Genomic DNA, 24097 nt, shown 5'->3' on the forward strand with positions numbered 1-24097 from the left:
ATTCTCATTTTGCTGCTTCAAGCAGTAAGCACAGAACTTTGTACATCAACATTTTGGAATCCCCAGTGCAAATTATGATGCATATAATGTAGTCACTTTAATAAACATTTGGTTGTTTCTGTTCCAAATCCAAATGCTACCAGCCTGCCTGTAAAATGATCCTAATCTATTGCATTTGAGATATCTTTTTGAAGACAGTCTTGTATTGAAAATTCCATACGGAAGCAATCTTTATTTTTCATTGCCCGCATATGTTATGTGTCTAACTAAAAGCCTTTCACATATATCTTTTTTTTAAAGTACGTGACAGTATTACAAAATTGACAGCTTTCATGATCTACAATAATGTGATGGACAGACCAGTATAGAATTAGATAAATGTTATTCATTCTACAATTTTATGTTGCTGAACATTATATTTAAAAGTAACCATGGAGGCAACTTTTTGTTTTTAATTTTACATGAGTCAAATATTTGTAGATCATTTCAAGAGAGAAATAATGGACAGATTTTTAATAATTTATCTAATTTTTCTTTTACTGACCATCTCTTTTGTTTAATTTTGGCTTTTAATTTTTAAAATTTTAATTAGTTTAATTAATAGGACCTTTTAGATCCTATATTGCTTGAGGGCTTGATGCTATCAAAAAAAAATCACAGGAAAACTGAACCTTTCACGAAATATTATCTGTTACAGTACTGAACATTTTTGGAAAACAAAGAACTCTCTGGTAGTTGAACAAGCAGTCCATATAGTTAATACATCAGTCATTTATTTGGAACAGGCATTATGAATTAAAAATTAGTTAGGTTCCGAATTGAAGAGAATGATGAGAGAAGACTGAATTGTTTGGGGGAAATTGCCTACAATTTTTAACAACCTCAAACTTTATCCTGGTATAAACTCCTGTATTTTCAGCATAATTTTTTTTTTGTCTTTTGAATAGTTGTATATCTCAAAACATCAGAGTTTCTGGGCACTCAAAATCTTAGGTGATCCAAAGGTTAATGGGAAAGATATGTATTGGACACAAGGGAGTTACCACATATATCCAATTCTGAACTAGGTTCAAGAAGTGATAGGGAATATCTTGAGATAGTGACAAGAATTGGAGATTATGTGTTCAGGGCAACAGACAGGGGTTGGGAATCAGAAGAGTTTGCTGTTAATTATCTGATTATGGTCTCCAGCACATTGGATGAATTTTCCATTGTGAAAGAACATACACACAAATGATACAAGAAGGAAATTGGATAGGCAGAATCATAGACTTAGTTTTCTCTATTCCCCCTCCTCTTCCTTAATTATAAACCCTCTGTGATCTGGCTTCCAACCTAATCATTCAACAAAAAAAGTTCTCTTTCTAAAAATCCAGTGGTTCCTTAATTGTTGAATTTAATGGTCTCTTTTCATTCTTCTTCTATTCAACCTGTCTGCATGATTCTGTACTATCGCCCCTTTTTATATACTCTCTTCTCTCTAGGTTTTAGTGACACTGCTTTTGCTAGGTTCTCCACTTATCTGTCTGAGTCTCAGTTTCCTTTGCTCATACTTAATTTATATCATATCCACTAACTGAGGGTGTCCCTCAAGACTCTTTTCTCTTTTCAATTTTATGTAGAAATGAATCCCAGCCCTTGCCTCTCTGCTGAGCTGTAATGATTCCTTTTCTACTTCTTGGACATCTCAAACTAGATATAACTTAGGTATCATAAAATCATTGTGCCTAAAAGAGAACTCTGTATGTTCCCCCTTCCTCAGACCCTAATTCTTTCCTAACTTCCTGATTCCTGTCAATGGTACTATCATCCTTTCCTTCACCTTTGCTCACAGCCTCAGCCTTTATTTTTCACTCACACTAACCTCAAATACCCATTCCATTTCCAAAAAGTGTCATTTTTCCTTTTATATATCTGGTATATGTCCCCTCCTCTCTACTGAGACATAAGCCTAATTCGCATACTCATTAACTCTCATTCTCTACTGCAACATTTTGCTTCCATCTCTTCCCACTTTAATCAATTCTCCACTCAGCTACCATGAATTTTTCTAAAGCATAATTCTAACCATGTTGTCCCCTCTGGAACTCCATTGATGCCTTATGATTTCTAGCTAAAATATAAATTCCTCTGTTTGATCCTTAATTTCTTTTCATTACTTCATACTTAACAGTCCTAGCTACTTTTTTATATAGTTACCTTGGCTTCTTTGCTGTTTCTCAGACCAACCACTATATCTCTCATTCTTACACCTTTTCACTTGCTTTCCTCCATGGTTGAAGTACTTTGTTCGCTTACTTCTGTCTCTTAGGCTCAGAATATTCCTTCAAGTTTCTTCTCATAGCCTACCTTCTGCAGAAGCCCTTTCCTGTTACTTACTAACTGATAGTTCATTGCCCTTTCAGATTACCTTCCTCTACTCTTTATATACCCCTTGTTATTTATATATTATCTCTACTTAAATATATGCTCCTTGAGGTCAGCAACTGTTTTTTTCCTTTTCCTTTTTCTTTTTTTTCTTTTTCCTTTCTTTTTTTGCATCCCCAACCTTTAGCACAGTGCCTGGAATAAGCATGTTTGTTAACTGACTGACCTTAGAGATTATTTTATTTTAGAGTGAGACAGTTGAAAGTCATTCAATTGTTAACAAAAAGAGATGGTATTTATGTAGCCATAGTAAGACATGGATAATAAGTAAAATTACCAGCCTAAATTGATTCATTTGAGCAAATCTCCCTTATCTGATTTGACTTTTGGAATCCTATAACTGAATATCAGAAGACCTAGGGTACCCCAAGATTGCTTTGTATTCAGGGAATACACCTGAAGAAGCAAAGTCAACAGGCTTAGGCCTTGTTTCTCTGAGTAAATCCATTCTCAAGAATGGTTTTAGTAACTTCCTTTTTTTTTAAGTTTTGGAAATTTTTATTTAATTAAGGTTTTAGTAACTTTCAAGACAAAAACTATCCCAATTTACATGAGGCAGGGTTTAAAGTATTACTCCAACTACAGAAGTAATATAGTAGAATCCTTTTATTTTGGAAATGAGGTAAGTGGTTCCCAGAGGGATTAAGCTACTTGCCTTAAATCACACAAATTAAGTGGGGAGCAAAGCAAGCATTTGAACCCAAATTCCCTGACTCCAAATCTATTATTCTTTTTGCTGTACCATCCTCTATATCCTGAAACATAAAACTTATAGCACCCTGGCATTCCTAGAAGATCTTTCATCCAGTAATAACCAGTCGCAATACTACTTAACTTCTGGGATAAAATGGGCACGTCAAGGGTAGGCTAATATCTGAACCAATGAAAGGAATACACAAATCAGTGAGATCTTAGTTTGACTGAATTAAGTTTCCGTAGTAAATTGGTGTTGGGCTTGTACAAACCAACTCCTGAAAGCAAAGTCTTATAAAGACAGCCTAGCACTGGCCACCTAATAATCATATTGATAAGTATAACAGTGATTCTCATGCATTTTGCTCTGAGCTCATGATGATTTAATCATCTTGATGATCACCTTTCTTGAGATACTCTCCTTCTTCTATGGCTTATGACTTCCCTTATTCCCCTTCAAGTCTCCTATGAAATTCTGTCTTCTATGAAAAGCCTTTCTTCATCTCTGTAGATCTGAGTGCCTTATCTCTATTAATAATCTCCAAATTACTATGTATATGTATGCATGTGCATAGACAGACAGATAGATAGATAGATAGATATAGATAGATAGTTTGATTTTTTTCCCCATGTTTTTCTCCTCCATTATACTGTCAGTGGCTTGAGATGAGGAATGATCTTTTGTCCTTCTGGGTACCACCGATATTTAACACAGTGTCTGGAACGTAGTAGGTATTCAGAAAATGTTTATTGATGATAGACTAGTGAAGTTTTCATACCTACTGTAATTATCTAAGAAGGTCACTAAGTAAATCAAGAGAATATTTTAAGTATTTTTTCAAATTCTTATTTTCTTTTAACATTTTTTAAATTTTTGTGTTCCAAATTCTCTCCCTCTTTCCCATTCCTATTCTGCCCACTGAAAATCGAGAAATATGATATAAATAAAAGTTGAAATAATGCAAAATATTTCTACATTATCCTTTTTTCCAAAAGTAAGAAAAAATATGAACAATTATACTTCAATTTGCACTCAAGAATTCATTGATTCTCTCTCTTTATGGAGGTAGATAGCACTTCCTCATCAGGAGTTATTTGGATTGTCTTTGATCATTTTATATATAGGAGCCACCTGCAGTTACTATATAATTTACTTGTGGGTGTTGACCTGAGAAGGAGAACGGAGGCTGGAGGAATATGGATGAGTAGATAATGCAATTAGAGGAAGAGAAGCAGGAATAAAGACTCAGAGACAACAAGTTAAAAAATGTGGGGAGTCACGAGCTCCATTAATATCTCTCTGGAACAAGATAGCAAGTGGAGAAATTATAAGTATGAGAAACAAGAGAACATGTGGGGAGCTGGGAGTTCCATAATATCTCACATGGGCCCGTGAGCCAAAAGATTAATGGGAGATATGTGGGGCAACTGCGTTGCAAGAATCAAGCAGACGATGAACAATATAGGCAAGACCAACAGATGTAAGATTAAGAGGTGCAAGAGCAAGAGCAAGGGCAAGGCAAGAGAGAGTCTCGCACATGTTCCCCAACTTTTATTGGAGATTTTAGGAATGTAAAGTGGGAGGCGATTAATGAATACGTGACATGACATAGGTTTTAACATTGGTTAAACTGACAATCATGAAATCAAAGAGGAGGAGATTAATCCAAAATGTGCTTTGGAAAGGAATGTAGTCTGACAAGGCGCGAGCTAGGACACCGTGGCCAGCAATGCCCTGCTCAGGAATTCACTTGTCCTTTGGACTGTCGCTTTCCATACAATGATCATTAAGTGATCTGACCTTGAGTCTGGTACATAGGATACAATATCAATACATTAATCATACTTCCAAGATGCTAACATACCTGATATGCTACATTATTGATCAGAATAGTCAAGTTTTTCACAGTTGGTTATCAATAAAATATTTATTTTACTGTGTACAATGGTCCCCTGATTCTTCTCATTTCACTTTGTACTAGTTCATATATGTTTGTAAATTTTTTTTTCCTGAAGCCACTTCCCTCATCATTTTCCATAGCACAACTGTATTCCATCAGTATCATATCCTACTACTTTTTCAGCCATATGATGAGCATACCCTTGATTTCTAATTCTTTGCCACCACAAAAAGAACTATTATAAATATTTTTATATAGATAGGTTCTTTTATCTTTGATCTCTTTGTGATACAGTTCTAGCAGTACTGTTGGAACAAAGGTAATGTAAAGTCTTATACTCCTTTGGACCCAGGTTCAAATAGTTCTGCAGAATAATTGGGCCACTTTATTGCTATGCCAACAGTTTATTAGTGTATATATTTTTGCCTCACTCCCTCCAGAATCTGTCATTTCTGATAGGCATAATGTAGTATCTCTGTTTTTTTTCTTTTTTTCTAATCAGAAATTGCATTTTTTAAAAGTTTATTCTAGATCTTTGATTTCTTCTCAGAACTATCTATTCATATATTTAGATCACTTATCAATTAGGTAATGGTTCTTTTTTTTAATAAACTTAGTTCTACATTTAATTTATACTTGAGAAATGAGGCCTTTATCAGAGAAACTTGCTATGAAAGTTTTTTTTTTTTATATTACTTCAGGCTCTTTTAGCAAAATGTAATTTCTCTGATTATCTCTTAATTCTCTCTTTTTGTTTTTGCTTTATTTGAGATCATGATTACTACCCCTGCTATTTTTTTAGTTCAGCTGAAGCATATTAGATTCTAATGCAGCCCTGTATATGAACTCTGTGTATCTATTTCTTTTTCAAATATGTCTCTTGTAAATAATGTATTTTCCAATTCTGTTCCAATTCATACTGCTATCTGCTTCCATTTTGTGAGTTAACTCATCCCATTCACATTCACAACTATGATTATTGGATATTTCCTTTCATCCCATTTTCTTATTTTTGTCTTCTCTCTATTTTAAACCTCTTTGAAAAATTATTTTGCTTCTAATCATAACCTTATTTAATGTCTCCCTTTATATCATTAACTCCCACTTTATATTATCCCTTTCCTCTACTTTTTTTCTATTGGGTAAGTTACATTTCTATACACAGCTGAAAATGTATCTGTGTGTTTGTGCATATGCAGTAATATTCTTCCCTCTTTTACCCAATTTTTATGCGAGTGAGGTCTGCACATTGCCTATTGCTCTTCCTATTTTCTGATTCCACTATAAAAGTTCTTTTTTTCCATGAAAAAATTTTCCCCATTTTACCTCTCTCTTCCCCTTTCTTCTAATGTTTGCCTCTTTCTCAACCTTAATTTATTTTGTAGATTATTCCAGCATAATGTAAAGGGTGAAATTATAGCTGAGACTGAATGTGTAATTATTTTTGGTCGCCAAGGATTTTATTTATAAAATTCTAATGAAAACCCAAGTCAGCTGGAAATTTTATGTTGATTTTAATTGATAGTGGAGGAGATTAAGGAGGACTCCTCTGACTTACCCTAATTATCATAAAGTTCTTTTGAGTTATGTTAATCTTTTCCCCATATAGAAATGAAATCAGTTAAACTTCATGAAACCTGATAATTACTCCTTTATGTTTACCTTTGTTATTGAATTGTTAAATTATCTATCCAACTCTGAATAATGATGTTTAAAGTCCTCTCTTTTGTTAAATATCCATTTTGCCCCTGAAGGATTGTACTCATTTTTTTAGATATATTATTCTTGGCAGTGATACTAGCTTCTTTGATTTCTGGAATATTACATTTCAAACATTTCTATGGAAGGTTCTAAATCCTATGAGACCCTGATGGTTGCTCCATGATATTTGAATTATTTCTTTCTGAGTTCTTAGAATATTTTGTCCTTGATCTTGGAGCTCAAGAATTTGTCTGTAATATACCTGGGGGTTTTCCTTTTGGGAGCTCTATTAGGAGATAAATGTTTCCTACTCTACCCTATAGAACTAAATATGCAGATATTTTTCTGTGAAAAACTTTTCAATACAATGATTTTTCAAATCAGTTCTTTTCTATTTTTATGTTTTTTATTTTATTAACTTTCTTTTAATATTTCTTTATGTCTCAGAAAATCAGTTGTCCAATTCTATTTTTTAAGAAATTATTTTCTTCAGTTAGTTTTTGTTCATATTTTTCTATTTGACAGGTTCTGTTTTTAAAGAAATTCTTTTCTTCCCTGGATCTTTGTGCCTCTTTTACCAACCTGTTAATTTTATTTTCATAATTTTCTTGCATTTCTCTCAGTTTTTTCACAAATTTTTCCTCTGTTACTCATCTCTTTCTTTAATTTTTCAAGGAATTCTTGTTGGTCTTGGATTTAACACTTTTATGTGAAGTTTTGTTCATAACTGATTTTACATTGTTGTCTTCATCTGAGTCTTTGGCTTGATCTTCCCTGCTACTGTAGTAGCTTTTATGATTCAATTATTTTTCTTTGCTCATTTTTCTAGCATATTTATTGACTTTTAAATTTATGTTAAATTTGAGCTCTGTTCATTTGTGACTGGGGAGACAAGGTGACAAGCTTCGGGCTTCTTTGTATTGCTATTTTCAGAGCTAGTTCAAAGATTTCTAAATTTTGGGTGTTTCAAGGTGGTATGATCTTTGGAGAGGTATGGCCACTGACTCCTGGTTAATACTCTGCTCTTAACCCAGAAAAGGCCTATGGTTCCCTGCATTCACAAGTGCTATCAGAAAGCTTTGCTTTGGAACTATGATCACTTTTCTCCCTCCCTTGTTGTTGTCTTTCAATGTTCCTTTCTGTCCTGGAACTGTGACTCAGAGCTAATTTCTCTTAGTAGTTCCTATTCAATGCCAACTATACCCAGAGCCAGTCAAAGGGGCCCCTGTAATATTTTTCTGACCATTTTTCTGATATCCTTACTATGTCTAAAAGGAAGTTCATGACACTTTTTCAGCAATCTGTGGAATCTGGAAAAGCTTCTACCCCATGTAACAAACTTCTCCTGTTGATTTATGCTTTCCTAGGCTGGAAAAATGTCTCATCCCAATCTCTTGTTGACTCCGTCATTCCACATTTTCATTTGATGAGTTATTTCAAAGTTGTTTAGAAGGAAATGTTTAGAGATTTCTGATGAGTTAACTCATCTTCCATCTTGGCTCCTGAGGCTTTTGAGGATTTTAATGTGCCAATAATTTAATATGATGTTTTAACTTTTGAGTATTTATCTGATACTACACAAAGTTCTAAAGATTTTCCCATTGTTGCTGTTGTATTTTAATCTACCCAATAAATGTCATAGCAAATTCTACTAAAATGGTTATGAAGATAATAGTTTAGGAAAGATTAAATCATTGGTTCATTTCTATGGGTACAGAATTATTTGATCTTAAAAAATCTTTAAAAAGTAATTCTTGCTATGCTTTTTTATATTTATAAGAATATAAGAACTTGTATTCATAAGAATCAGAATGAGGGAATTTTCCATCATTAAAAATGGTTTTTGAGATAAATTTTCTCCTGCTAAAGAAAAATCATATTTCTAAAGGTATGCATGACACATAGCTTATCACCCATGTCCTTTCTCACCCATAGAGCCCTGGAATGATACCTTAAATGTCAAAATTAAATAGCATTATGCGATTCTATTTTAACTATGAAAAAGATGTTTATTGAAAAATGAAAGTGAACTTAAAATAGTATTGGTAGAAAAGGAACTGAAATATTGTTTTGATAATGTAAAATGTGTTTAATCAATCATACTCTTAGTCTTTATATTACATAGCAGAATCCATTAGAAAACACAAGTTTAAAATACAATTTTTCTTTTTTTTTAATCAACCTGTCACTAAAGATTTGGGAAATGTTCCATCTGAACTACTTTTCCAGCCCATTAGCAGCTTAAATTCTAAAGGGAATAAATGGATTTAGTGACTGATAAAATTGGCTCCAACTTTTAAACTGCTATGAATAATCATAATAAAAAGTTCATTTGCTTTTCCCTGGGCTTATGTTTTGGTAATGTTTATTTCAATTTCTTCTGCTAGATCCAACTATAGTCAATTCTTAATTATTTATCTTAATGGATAAGAGTAAAAGTATGGCTAAACTAATAAAGAACCCAATTCATAGTTATGCATATTTGGTCTGGAAGGAAGATATTTATATTTGAGAATGGGCTTTTCTGATTCATGAATTCATAAGATTTATGTAAACCATTAACTATAGGTCATTATAGTAAATTTGGATGTAGCATATCCTTTCAAAATCTTAACTTTGTTCAGTCTCAACTATTATTTAGCCTTTTCTTATTCTTTTTTCCTTCTTTTATCTTCCTCTCTATCTTCCCATCCTTGAGATACCTGCTCCCTGAAAACCTTCTCTCTTGATTTCTGACTCCCTTGCTATTTCAGGACTCTTAACATGTTTCTCTTCAATCAGCTTTCCAAAATCCTTCTTTATCTCTGCTTTTTCTCAGCCAACTTTTTTTTTTCTTCTCACATCTAATTCTCCTACATCTATCCCATTTCTATGTTCTTTTTCCTCTTTAGAATATGAGATTATTGAAAGTAGGGACTGTTTCTTCCTTATATTTCTATCACAAACCATGTACATGCAGGATATGTAGGTACTGATACATAGTAAATGCTCTTTCTATCTTGTTACCCATCTTGCTGTCTGGCTATCCATCTATCCATCATCTATCTAAGAGTTCTAAGTATCATCAAGTAATCAAATAACATAGTGATATAAGTTGAAGGGAAGTAATAAATGTGAAATAAATCTAAATCTAAGAAAACTATTTAACTACTTAAAGCTATTGGATGAATGAGAAAGTTGTAAAGCTTACTATGAAGCTTAACCAAACTTTTCATCTGGAGTAACTGATCCCCTGGCTAAGTCACTAACCTATTTCTCTCATTTTCATTATTTGCAAAATAAGCTGGAGAAGAAAATGAGAAATCACTCAAGTATCTTTTCCAAGCAAACCATAAATGGGGTCATGAAGTATTGGACACACCTGAAATGATTGAAAAAGAAACTGAGAGAATGGTGATACCATCAAAAGAAATAGAAAAATTAGGAGGAGAAATATAATTAATTCAATTTTAATATCTTAATTTGAAGTGTCGATAATTGATATGAAGTACAGGACTGGAGTTTAGTGGGAATGACCTCTAGGTACTAACCTTTGGCAACTGTGTGCTAGAAGTCATAGTCATGATAGTGAATAACATCATGAAGAGAGAGAATTTAGAAAGGGAAGAGGGTAATCCTCAGTTCATTGGGAAACTCAAGCACTTAAAAGAAAGGAATAAGAAGTATACCAATAAACAATATAAAGGTATAAAACAGGTGGGGGAGAATCAGGAGACCAATGCCACAGAAGCCAAAGAGAAAATTATTATATATGTTAATTGACCATAGCCAGAGAATATACTACTTTTTAGTGTAGAGTTTTCCAGTCTTCATCCTATTGATGTAATAATAATAATTCATTTTTATACCATTGTCTTCAAATTTGTACTGGGAGTTGGACAGTATAGGTATTAAATTATTTAAAGACAGAAACTGAGATTCACAGAGGTTAAATGACTTAACCAAGATCATTTAGCCAATTGTTAGGAGAATCAGATTTCAAACTAAGGTCTAATCAGTACCAAATTAGGGGGTTTTTTTCTTCTATTCCATGCTACCTTACTGATATGAATGAATCCATACAAAATTGATTAAGTACTTTCTGTGTGCAAAACACTGTGCTATGCTAAGGATAAAGTTAGAAAAGTTAGATAATGTCTGATTGCAAGGTGCTTATATTTTGAAAGGTAGACAACCTATCTGAAAGACTTCCACTATAGTCCACTGGTCCTTAAGATACATTGGCAAGGCAGATGTTAATGCCTCTTCTTTAACATCTTTCCCAATAAAGATTATATTAGTTCCTGATAATAAACATTCTAAAAGCTCCATGGATTTTGGTAGAATAACATTTTCTTTTCTGGGTTTTCAGTAGTAGTAGTTGCATATAAATACAATCCCCAATGCTAGGTATCTCATAATAGTTATATATTTACCTATCTTATTGGATCATGGAATATTTGTTTCAGAAGGAATCCTGTATAATTTGTCCCTATTCTTCTCTTTTTACATAGGAGGAATCAGGGAAATGAAATGACTGCAAATTCTCATGGCTAGTTAGTGACAGAGACATGACTTGAACATGGTCTAATTCTCAGTCCAGAGTTCTTTAAAATATATTCTATTGAGAATATCACCAATTTTCCTATGACTTCTCCTATAGCTAAATACCATTCCACTTGAATGGAGAAAACCCATTTATTCATTTGCATTGTTTTATTTCTTCGCCTTATATTTTCTAACTCTAACTCCAAGAATAGTAAACCATTCAATCTAACCATTCCAGACACAGAATTATACTGTTTATTCATTGGATATTGTGGAAAGGAAACTAGACTAACAGTTTGTGGGGGAAGGGGACAACTGGGAGTGGCAGTGGGGTCTTGTGACTAGCACTTCCTTCCTGCCATGTGGGTCTTGCTTCCTGGTGGTGGAGGAGAAAGGAGCTTGTTCAACCCAGTCTGGTGTAGTGTGCCGCCTCTTCTTGGTTCAGCCCGAAGATTCAGGTCCATTCACCTCTGAAAGTTAGACCTGTTCTTGTTTACTTTCTGTCTACCCTGAAGATTCTAAAAGACAAAACTGGACTGATATAGAGTAGACAGGAGTGGGAGAACCCTTCGCCAGCCTCTGGGGCCTGGCCTCAGGCCTGAAGCTGAGAAAAAACTCCAATCCCAATGGGTTATTAAATTTTATATTATTTGAATTCACAGTCAGATACATGGACTATCTTTACTGATCATAGAGGGAGCTGAACTTCAGTTCAGTCAGTCCAGGACAAAGAGGCCTTATCAGACCCCTGCTGCTTCCTGTCAGCAGGGGGCATCTCCCTCTCTTGCCTCACCAAGCAATATTCCATATCTCCCCTTAACTCCTCCATACCCTATACAAACCTCTCATTTATCCCCCTGTTTTCCAAATCCTATTTCCTTTCTCAATAAATATTACAATATCATTAAAGAATATGCTATACTTTTAAAGTACAAAAATTCCCAAATGTTAGTATTACAAGTATAACATAATAGTTACTAATATTCTATACCATTCCCTTTAAAATTATCATTGAAGATTTGCAGTGCAAGTTTATCTCCATTTAAAGGAAAAGGAAATTAATACTTCCAAAGAAGCAAATTTCAATCATTTGTTATATGCCTCAAATCACTATTCTCTTTCATGTTTTTTTGGCCAAAATATACGTTTCCGTGTCCAAAATACAATCCTAACCTATGTATGTTATCTTCCTCCCTTAGAAAGTAAACTCTTTGAAGGCAAGGATGATCTTGCTTGTATTTGTATCCCTAACAGTAAGTACAATGCCTGGAACATAGTAATTACTTAATAAATTCTTCTTTAGGGGGAGGAGTCAAGATGGCCACTTAGAAGCAGCTAAGTCCAGACATCTGTGAAAATCCTTCCACATCCATCAAAAACAAAATGCTTCGATCAAATCTAACAATAGGACAGAGCTGGGGGACCCTCCACTTCAATTCAACTTATAAGGTACAAAGAGAAGGCTGAATTCTTTGGTATAAAGAAAAGGAAGAAGGAATGTCTATGAACTATTCCTTCACCTATGGTGCTGAGACTATGGTGGTCCTTGGAATCTCTGGGCAAGGGCTTCAGCTCAGAGGAAATGCCTTGCTGTCACAACTGTGCCAGGCTTAGGGCTCTAACCACAGTCAGGCAGGGAGGCAGCTGGAAAAGAGTTGCAGAGTGGAGGGTAGCATAGTTGCAGCCACTACTCTCCATCTTGGGCCTCTGCTTCTTGAGGTTTTGGCCTCAGGGAACATCCAGCTCACAAATCAGCTCTACTCAGCCTTAATATAGTCTACCAATGGGGCAGATAGGAAGTCTTCAGAGAGCAGGAAACCTCAATCTCCAACACTCTTCCTCCTCAGTAAGAATCCTTCTTACTTGGATACCATGGCAAAGGCTGCAACCTTGAACAGAATACCTTGATAACAGGGCAAGAAGCACAGCTTCCTTCAGCCTCCACATCTTTACCTATAGCATTAGCATATACTGCCAGTTGAGGAAGATCTGACCTCACAGTTAGTTAATACTCCATCAGCCTAATCTAGTCAATAATCAGAGCAGAGAAGAAGCCCCTTCAGGACAGAATAGCCCAAACCCACAGATCCAGCAAATAATAAGAGAAGTGTGATATGGAAATCACATTAAAAGACTGATATATATTAATTTAAGGTCACCAAGGAATTCAGCTATGTAATTCCTAAATGAAAACTCAAGTCAGCAGTTAACCTTTTATGGAGTTTTTTTTAATTACTAACAGGAGGAAGAAAGGTATTAGAGAGGGGGGGGAGGGAAGAAGGGAATAGGGTTTAAATACCCACTCTGCTTAGGCTGGGCCAAAGGCCCAAGGCCTTGGATAGCCGAGGCAAAGAAAAGAGATCAGTCCCTATCCCTCATGTGACCAAAATGGAGAAATAGTCTGAGGGCCTCCACTCCAAGCACCAGGCTCCAACCCCTTAAACTCTCCCTCCACACAGGACGTCACAGCCTCCTCAGCTCTCATCTACCTCACTTCCTGTCTTACCTGTGCCAATGGTGGCTCTAGCTTAACCCAGGACTGCCCAGAGGTCTGTCCCCTTTGCACATGTCTGTTGAAGGTCATATTCTCAAATAATTAAATCTTGAGCTTTGCTGCAGCCCTTTCTAAATCCTGTTACCTTGAGTAGGGTGGAGATTGTAGTTTCCAAGACCTGATTCTGTCATTCCAAGTATCTCTATTGTTATTGATCAGGAAATAGCCAAATCCCGTCCTCTAAAGAATGGTTTGAACAGGGTTGAGTAGTTTTGAAATTCACAGAAGCAAGATTATAGCCAATTGACAGGGGGAAAAGAAGGAAAAAAATATGAGTAAATAACATAAAAAGAATAAAAGAAATTATAATCAACAGCTTCTATTCAGGTAATGAATAAAGAACAAATGGAACAGAGAAAGACCAAGGAACACCAAGGAAAAATGCAGAAACTCCAGCGAATTGGACCTAGGCTTTGGAAGAACTTAAAGCAAAATTCAAAAAACAATTAAGAGAGGCTGAAGACAATTGGGAGAAGAACTTAAAAAGCAAAAGAAGTAATCTGGAAAAAGAGGCACATTAACTAACAAGGAAAAATTAACAAGGAAAAAAAAACAAGAAAATAGAGTCTTGAAAGCTAGCACTGACAGCTTGAAAATGGGGCAAAGAAAGTGAAAGATGACCTACTAAGAAGAACAGACCAGAAGGAGAAGAATGACCAAAAAGCCAGGGATGAAATTCAGTCTTTAAAAATTAGAATCCAACAACTAGAAGCAAATAACTTAACGAGGCAGCAAGAGTATATAAAACAAAATTTAAAAAATGAGGAAAATATGAAACACCTCATTGCTAAAATTACAGACCTGGAAAATATATCCAGAAGAGATAATTTAAGAATTATTGGACTACCAGAAAGTCATGCCAAAAGAAAAAACCTAGAAATCATTCTACAATTGCCCAGACATTCTTGAACAAGAAGGAAAAGTGGAGATTGAAAGAATCTGCAGATCACCTCCTGCATTTAATCCCCAAGCGACAACACCCAGGAATGTTATAGCCAAATTCAAGAACTACCAGACCACAGAAAAGATACTATAAGCTGCTAAGAAGGAACCACTCACATATCATGGAACCATAGTTAGGATAACACAGGACCTGGCTGCATCCATACTGAAGGACCAGAAGGCATGGATTATGATATTCCAGAAAGCAAGGGAACTGGATCTACAACCAAGAACCAACTATACAAAAAAACTGACTATATTCTTACAGCAGAAAGTATGGTCATTAAATAAAATAGAATACTTCCAAGCATTCCTAAAGAAAAGACCTGACTTAAACAGAAAATTTGATGCCCAGACACAGAACTCAAGAGAATCACCAAAAGTAATAGGAAAGGGGGTTAAACTTTTTTACTGGATCCAATAAGTTCAAATGATTTGTATTTCTATAAGAAGAGATGATATTGGTGACTCTTAAAAATTGTTATTATCATCAGGGTAGTTAGAAGAAGTATACTTAGAGGATATAGTAAAAAATGTATAAGATTATATGTCCAAAATATATTTAAAAAACTAAGGGTAAAAATAGGAAAATACTAAGAGAAATAGGAAAAGAAATAAATGGGGACAATTTTATATAGCATAAAAAAGCCCATGAGGTGGGGAGAAGACCAATACAATGGAAGGATGAAAGAGGTTGGAGAGAAACTCCAAGAAAATTTTAATCATTATAGTGGGAAGGGTCAGAATGGTTCAAATGGAAGGTAAACCTCCAACTCCAAATTTTGTCATCATCATCATCATCAACAATAACATCATTGTCAACATCATCATCTTCATCATTATCATCATCATCATCATCAACATCAACATCTAACTATCCATCTTTTCCTGGCCCAGGAAATATTTTTTCTGGTTTGCCTAACCTAATAGCATATCATGCAGAATGAGAGCCAAAAGTCCCAAACTCTAGGCTTAAGTGCCACTATATGTCTTTGGGGGGTAAAAATAAGAAAGCTGTATTTTTACTGGACTCAGTTTCTTCATTTTTGTATAAATGAAGCTGACCTGGACTCTGCATTAAATTAGTCAATTAAGTCAAAGAATAAACCAGGTGTAAATAAGGAAATAAAAAAGAATAATGAACATATATGTTCATTTCCTTTTTCAAGTATGGCTACTAATTTAGCTAAATAAATTAATATGGCATAGTAGAAAAAGTAATGGACTTAAACTCAAGGGTTATGGGATTCAAATCCTATCTCTGCCATTTTATTTATATTATTTAACCTCTCAATTTTTTTTATTTATAAAATGAGGAGCGTTAAATTAAATCACTTCTAAAATCACAACCAGTTCTAAAACTATGATTTAATAAATTATTTTTCTCTTCTTTTAAAAAAATAAATGCTTCTTTCTTTATTCATTTACATTCTGTATTAATTGTTAAAAGCAATTTACATGAGTTGGGTGGCCTTTATTCTCTTATAAAACAAATTTCTCCAGAATTTTCATGTTTATTGTTGCATTCGGTAACTTTTACATTATGTTTGTAATTTTGGAAGGAATGTTCATCTTACCTTAAAGTTCTTAATTTAAAGTAAATAATACATAATAGATTATTTAATGCTTCATGATAAAATCCTTACCCCTTCCCTCTATGACTTTGGATTTTATTTTTAGTTAGATAAATGTTAACTCCTTTTAATTTAAATGCCTTAATGTTTATTTTGGAGTGAGTTTCCACATGAAAACATGAACAAGATATGTAAAAGAAATAACAAATTCAGTATTTAATAATGCATCAACTATTACAAATGCCAAAGCATGTTTTTGATATTTGAAGAGGTGAATTACAGATTCCATATGCATATTAAAACAAGTTAAAACTCATAATTCATTAATTAACAGGTAATAACACAAAATAACTTATAAAAATTATGATTTCAGTATTTACAAATACCAGAATGTTGGTTGCAAATTTATTACTATTTTTCCACCAGTGATATGTGATTTCTATTAGGAAGCAGACATCTCAGATAATTCAAATTTTAAGGTCTTGAGGTGATATAATTTGAATGACCTACAAGGTACCACAGAAACCACCCACTTTTATGTCCTCATTTTGAAGATGAGGACACAGTGATTTCGAGCCAATGAACTACCATCACACAGCTAATTAGAACAAAAGTAGGCTAAGTATCCATTGCTATTTTTAGTAAAATAAGTTATGGTTTCTGAAAGTCAGTTCTAGCTCTTTACCATTTATAAACATGAAAACCTAGATTTCCAGGACTTCTAGAATCATGCTTTCTGATCCAGGGAGTTATGAGGCTGGGTAGATAGTCTCAGACCTGGAGTTTAGAAGATAGTAGATCAGATCTGACCTCAAAAATTTTCTAGCTGTTTGACTCTGAGAATGTCATTTATCCTCTGTTTACTCTCAACCAAAGGAGAAGGAAATGACAAACTATTTCATAATCATTACCAAGAAAACAGCATTGGCCATATGGCCCATTAGATCACAAAGGGCACACAATTGAACAAGAACAATCAAGTCTTCAGAGCAAGATTACACTTTGAATAACTTGAAAATATAAGAATACAAGAGAATGACCTACATTTTTTACTTTTATAACATATATTACTTTTAATTAACAATTGTCTAAAACTATTGTTTCCTACATGAATTGAATGTTTAGTACTATTATCTAATTTGAAAATATGATAATTCTGCTTGGTTTGAATGTTAATTATACGTGTTGTTAAAAAATTTGACTTTGTCCTTCCCTAGATAACAAAGCATGGATATACACCTCTTCATTGGTTATATACCCTATTTCATTTTTTAATTTTTTTTATTATTTAGAATATTTTTCAATGGTTACATGTTTCATGATTCCCCTTTCTCTACCCTATCCCTGGAGCTGACAAGCAGGTCCACTGGGTTATACATGTATCATTGTTAAAAACCTATTTCCATGTTATTCATATTTGCAATAAAGCGATCTTTTAACATCTGTGAATTTTAAAACTATTCCACCCTAATCAGACCATTCTTTAGAATATCTGGTTTAGCTATTTCCTGATCAATAACAATAGAGATACTTGGAATAATAGAATCAGGTCTTGGAAACTCTACATTTCTTAGTTTAACAAGATTTTGAAGGTCTGCATCAAACTCAAGATTTAATTATCTAAAGAATGGCCTTCACCAGACATGTGCAGAAAAAAGGACAGACCTCAGGGCTGTCCCAAGTCAAGTTAAGTCCTCGTTAGTACAGAGGAGATGCAGAAAAGTGATGTAAAAATGTCCATATAAGGCACATCACTTCCTTTCCCTCTCTCTTTCCCTGTAGAGGTGACTCTAGCTGGCAGCATGCTAGTTGTTCTGACATCTTGGGAGTAGTGGCAGTTATTTGTAGGGTTTGGCAATGAGTTTTGTCCTTGACCTGATTCAGGTTCAGTCATCTCAGCTGAGCCCCTTTTGGAGTTCAGGTTGATTCCTTCCTCCTTCACACTCTAAACCCTTACTTTCTAGATCTTCTAATCTTCCCACCCAGTATCAGCCAGGTGGGGGATGAAATCCTTCACCCTTTCCTTCTCCCTTCTTCTTAATTTTCTCCATTATATAAATTAAATCAAAATAAAATTTGGCAGCTGACTTGGGTATTTTATTATTTAGGTTTTTATTAGGATTTTTATAAATAAAATTCTTGGTGACCTAAATTAATTATACATTCAGTCTCAGCCATAATTTCACCCTTTACACATCAAAACCTTAGTCATATCCCTATCAAACTACATGATTGATCATATGTTTTTCTCCTGAATTTCTGTTTCCACAGTTCTTTCTCTTTATGTGTACCATTTCACTTTTAATTTGATATAGTAATAATAATAACTAGCATTCATATTGCATTTTAAAGTTTACAAAGTACTTCATAGTTATTTTTCCATTTAAGACTCACAAAAACTTTTTAACTAGATGATGTTATTAATCCCAATCTATAGAAGATCAAACTGAGGCTTAAGTAGTTTAAGTGACTTGCCTAGGATGACATAGCTATTAAGTGTCTTAGATTGTATTTGAACTTTGTTCTTCCTGACCCCAGCTCTAGCATTTTAACTACTAAGCCACCTAACAGTAATAATTTATATTTATTTAATGCCTTATAACTACTGGAATCATTTTTGGGACCAAAACCCACTATTTGATAAAAACTGCTGGGAAAATTGGAAGACAGTATGGGAGAGATTAGGTTTGGATCAACATCTCACACCCTAACCAAGATAAACTCCAAATGGGTGAATGACCTGAATATAAAGAAGGAATCTATAAGCAAATTAGGTGAACACAGAATGGCATAATTGTCAGATATTTGGGAAAGGAAAGACTTTAAAACCAAGCAAGACATAGAAAGAGTCACAAAATGCAAAATGGATAATTTTGATTACATCAAATTAAAATATTTTTGTACAAACAAAACTACTGCATCCAAAATTAGAAGGGAAGCAACAAAATAGGAAACAATCTTCATTACAAAAATCTCTGACGAAGGTCTACTTACTCAAATTTATAAAGAACTAAACCAGTTGTACCAAAAATCAAGCCATTCTCCAATTGATAAATGGGCAATGGACATGAATAGGCAATTCTCAGTCAAAGAAATGAAAGCTATTAATAAGCACATGAAAAAGTGCTCTAAATCTCTTATAATCAGAGAAATACAAATCAAAACAACTCTGAGGTATCACCTCACACCTAGCAAATTAGCTAACATGACAGCAAAGGAAAGTAATGAATGTTGGAGGGGATGTGGAAAATTGGGACATAAATCCATTGCTGGTGGAGTTGTGAATTGATCCAACCATTCTGGAGGGCAATTTGGAACTATGCCCATGGGGCACTAAAAGACTGTCTACCCTTTGATCCAGCCATAGCACTGCTGGGTTTGTAACCCAAAGAGATAATAAAGAAAAAGACATGTACAAAAATATTCATAGCTGTGCTCTTTGTGGTGGCCAAAAATTGGAAAAAGAGGGGATGTCTTTCAATTGGGAAATGGCTAAACAAATTGTGGTATATGTTGGTGATAGAATACTATTGTGCTCAAAGGTATAATAAAGTGGAGGAATTCCATGGAGACTGGAGCACCTCCAGGAATTGATGCAGAGTGAGAGGAGCAAAACCAGGAGAACATTGTACACAGAGACTGATACACTGTGGTTCAATCGAATGTAATGGACTTCTCCATTAGTGGCAATGCATCGATCCTAAACAACTTTGAGGAACCTATGAGAAAAACCACTATCCACATCCAGAGAAAACACAGTGAGAGTAAAAACACCGAAGAAAAACAACTGCTTGAATACATGGGTCGAAAGAATATGGTTGGGGATGTAGAATCTAAATGAACATCCTATTGTAAACAACAACATGGAAATAGGTTCTGATCAAGGACACAAGTAATACCCAATGAAATTGCATGTTGACTGCGGGAAAAGTGGGTGGAGGGGAGGGAGGGAAATAATGTGATTATTGTAACCAAGGAATAATGTTCTAAATTGACTAAATAAACTCATTGAAATGGAAAAAAAAAAAAGAACTACTGGGATCATCATCCCATTTGATCCCATAGATAACCGTGACAAGTAAGTGGGCAGATAATAAAGGTAGCATTTATGTATTTTAAGGTTTACAATATTTATTCATATGTGCTATCTTATTTGTTCCCTACAAAAATTCTTTGTCCATATTGTTGTTATCACTAGTTAACAGATAAAGAAATTGAGGCAAAGAGACTTTAATGACTTGCCTAGGGTCACAGTGTTAGTAAGTGCCTGAGTCTGCATTTAAACTCTGGTCTCCCTGACTCTAGACAATCCACTATGCCACCTCACCATCCTTCAACAATATACTGAAAGTAATGAATGGTGAAGTTTGGCTACCTAAGTGTTAATGCATATTTGTGCAGCATTTTGTGATTACACATCTTATCACAATCCAAATATAATCTCAGCTCGATATTTTCATGTCTTTGGAAGCTCTACTTCTTCTGAAATAAATAGGAGCAATATTCTGCATTATTTGGCCAACAAATGGCAATAGTCACATTCAGTTAAAAGGAATAAATTCCTCAAAAGAAAATAAAGGTCTAGCCTCTTCATTTTCACAAATCTGAAAAGCATTCATCCAGCCATGCTTCTGATCACACAATTCTGAAGGCTGGAGCTTATTCTCAACTCTATTTGAAGCTTTACCACCAGAACACATCTAGCTCCTTGGCACCAAGATGTGGGGATGGGGAAGGGATTTACAAATGCATCTCCCATTACTATTAATGGGAGCTACAAGTGCCCCTCTGAAGAACAAAGGGCCCTGCAACATTTATTTTATGATCTGGTACAGATGTAGTTTGCGAAAGTTATTCCAAACCCCCAATATTTGGGAAGGGGTCATCTCAAAATGCTCCACTTTTAAGTTAGCAAGACTGTGTTTTCATTTGTAATTTAATAGCCTAAGGTTTATGCTGAATACAGGCCCACTTTAATGTCATAAAATTATGAATATGGAATGCATGTGATGGAAAGAATTTTCAAAGCAGTGGGCAGGTTAGAAGGAAACTTCCTTTTTAAACACTTACTAATTTCTTTAAAGCTTTGTGTAATTTTTATAAAGCACTTTCCAAAGCACTTTCCTCCCAATAACTCCACGAGAGAGGAAATGAACATATTATTAGCTCTGCTTTTCAGACAAGGAAACTTAGTTGCAGAGGGTTAGATTTTTGTCTTTGAGCATAAAATCAAGGTGTCCTAAAGCCAAAAATTGAACCCCAGTCTAATTATTCTTTCCATTACAACATAAGCAGTATAAAATGTTAGGAAGAATTTAGGTGTGAGGTATTAAAGAAAATGATTCACTTCACCACTTTGGTTTTTATGTTTTACTTTATATGCATTAACAATTCTTCTTAAAATGGAAAAAAAAACCAGAGGTTTTTTGAAATTGTCTGTGCTATAGTTGTATCAAAATGTGTATTTTTAGCAAAATGTTTGGCAATGTATATGATCATATTCTTGAGGACAAAATGAAATTATGCATTTAATCAAACAAAAAGAATAACTTATTAAGTACCTATTCTGTGCCAAGTGGGCAGCTAAGTGGCATAGTGGATAAAGTGCCAAGCCTAGAGTCAGAAAGACTCATTTTCATCAGTTCAAAACTGGCCTCAGACACTTATTAGCTATATGACAGGAAAATCACTTAAACCTGTTTCCTTCAAATTCGTCATATGTAAATGGGCTGGAGAAGGAAATAGCAAAGTAGTCCAGTATCTTTGGAAAGAAAACCCCTAATGGGGTCAGGAAAATTTGAACACAATTGAATAACTGAACAACAATATTTGCCTAGAATTATGTGATCAAGGATCAAAATATTGATATTATATCAGTGAGATAACATATATAAAAGTAAATAAATAATACATAAAGAAAAGAATATAATATCTATATCAACAATTTTCAAAGTATAAAAATTGTCTTCATTTTCTGGATTCCCAAAAGTTTTTCAGAGGATTGATCCATGAAGCCAAAATTTTTCATAATAGTACAAAAATGTTTTAATTTCAAATCAATTAAATTTTGGTAGATATAAGCTACACAAACAAAAGATATTAAGAGGAAATTTTTTAAGAGTGGGGGGATCTAAGTGGTTCAGTGAATTGAGAGTTAGACCCAGAGATGGGAGGTCCTGGGTTAAAATCTGACCTCAGATTCTTTATAGTCATGAGACTCTAGGCAGTTCACTTAACACCCATTCTCTAGTCCTTACTGCTCTTCTGCCCTGGTGAACATTGATTCTAAGATGAAAAGTAAGAGTTTAAAAAATAATAATAATATTTAGGAGTGATAAGGAGTCCTGGTGCCAAAAAGTTAAAGAACTGTTTGTCAGCAGGTAAATGGATTTAGAACTGGTTGATTGAGTAAACAATGCTAGAAGCTAAGATAGGTTGTATCAGGTTGAAGGAGGATTCTGGTAGTTTGACTCAGAGGCTCTTCTTCAATTCTCTGTTCATTGCTACTTTTTGCCAGTCCTTTAGATATATTCAGATGGCAGACATATTTATCAATCTTGCACAGGTCTTGAAGTGGGTAGTGACAGATAATGTAAGACAGAAAAGACTAGAGTCCTTTAATTATGCAGCCTAGTTATCGTCTTGTTTCTCTTGATGGACCAATATAAATCCTTCACCAGTTGTGTTTCACATATCTTCCTGAAGATTTGGAGAAGTAAAAGGATCAAGTTAAATCTAGAAGACACTTTAAGGTTATCTTGTCCAAACTTCACAGTTTATACATGAGGAAACTGAGCCACAGGATTTTGTAGAATCTCCTAATTTATATCTTGTTGTATATAATTCCCCTTGAATGACTGTTCAAAAATTGTGAGATATCTGATAAACTTATTCCCTTCTATAGGGGCAGCACTCAGAAGATGCATGTTATTTTATTGTTAATTCAAATTAATTCAGAAAATATTTATTAAATACCCATAGCATATGGAATGATATCTATTTCTTTGGGATATATGTTTATCTAAAACAAAATAAATAAGGTTTGAATTTCTGACTTTTGATAGCATGAAAATAGAAATATAGTCTTTCAAGAGCATGAGGTGATAATAAATGTTAAGATGACTGTTGATTCAATCACCAAGACATCAGCAAGTAAAAGCTTGATAAATGTGACCATTCTATTTGGTCATCAACCTGCCATTTTTTCAGAGGTCTTGATGCTTCCTTCTGTCTTCCTACATAAAGCAATATTTTCTAGATTTGACTTTCAGAAATGATTCCCACAGTCCCAGGAAAAGCTAATCTAGTCAGCTTCACACCCTGGGACTAAACTATCTTAATTAGAGACCAAATAATGCAAAGTTACCACTTTGTCTATTTGACCCTCAAATCAGATCATGCCTCCTATCCCATTCAGTCATTTACCCTAGCCGCCTTGCCACTAACCCATCCAGTGCTCACACTTTCTCTTCTTCTCCTTGCTTTATATACCATAATAAATTTAAAACCCTTAATGCTTTTTGGAAAGGTTCTGTCAATTTTGGCTGCCCTTTATTCAACTCATGATCTCTGTAACTCCCCAGATGAAAACTCCCTTCTCTGACTACCCCTGCATTATAGAACCTGTATCTTCCTTTAGAATATAAACTCCTTAAAGATAGTGAGGACTATCACATTCTTATATTTGTGTATTTTGTGTTTGGCACAGTAACTAGCCTGTAATAAATACTTAATAAATGCTTTTTTTCATTCAACTATCCTTTCATTCAGGTTATTAT

At 34.3% G+C, this 24097-nt stretch overlaps 1 long non-coding RNA gene across 1 annotated transcript in view; it reads left to right on the forward strand.

Annotated features, from left to right (window-relative positions):
* Positions 1-24097, forward strand: part of LOC130454573 (uncharacterized) — a 70400-nt gene that overhangs the window by 17147 nt on the left and 29156 nt on the right. Inside the window, exon 2 of the long non-coding RNA XR_008912225.1 lies at positions 12553-12698. This is a non-coding gene — a long non-coding RNA (uncharacterized LOC130454573). The remainder of the gene's footprint in view (positions 1-12552; positions 12699-24097) is intronic.

Source organism: Monodelphis domestica, chromosome 5 (genome assembly GCF_027887165.1).
Source record: "Monodelphis domestica isolate mMonDom1 chromosome 5, mMonDom1.pri, whole genome shotgun sequence".
Taxonomy (NCBI): Eukaryota; Metazoa; Chordata; class Mammalia; order Didelphimorphia; family Didelphidae; genus Monodelphis; species Monodelphis domestica.